Raw genomic sequence first — 535 nt, 5'->3', positions numbered from 1 at the left:
GTAGGTTCAGGAGGAGCCTAATCATTCAGTCCTGTCAATCATCACGAGCCTACAGTATATAAGCAGCAGTCATTGCGCCATCCCAGTGACAATTCTTCCAGCAGCCCTCCACCTCCTCATGTGTCATACTCCCTCTATGTAGTGCCGTAATGGGGGGTTGAACTCTGAGCTCAAGCTGAGCTTCGGGTTCCTGCCTCCATCGAAGACAGCAAGCCAAGTTTGTTTACCATTAACCATCAGGACTGGAAGGACAGGCGAACTCGTGGAGAAATATATAATGATAAAGGTACTATAACTGTTAAACTTTGGGGTCAGTAGGATTTTTCCCCCAAAGAAATAAATATTTTTATTCCACAAGGATGCATTAAATTGACCAAAGTGACAAAAAAAAAAGTTTTTTCTCTACATATAAATGCTGCTCTATTCTAATTATTAAAGAATGAAAATGATGAAAGAACTAAAAAAAGTTACCAGTTTCCAGAAAAATATTAAGCAGCTAAAACTGTTTTCAATAGTTATAATAAATGTTTCTTGA

Source organism: Sinocyclocheilus grahami, unplaced genomic scaffold (genome assembly GCF_001515645.1).
Source record: "Sinocyclocheilus grahami isolate Dianchi unplaced genomic scaffold, SAMN03320097.WGS_v1.1 scaffold17434.1, whole genome shotgun sequence".
In the NCBI taxonomy this organism is placed as follows: domain Eukaryota; kingdom Metazoa; phylum Chordata; class Actinopteri; order Cypriniformes; family Cyprinidae; genus Sinocyclocheilus; species Sinocyclocheilus grahami.
The sequence above is the reverse complement of the archived record's forward strand: the minus strand, read 5'-3'. Positions refer to the sequence as shown.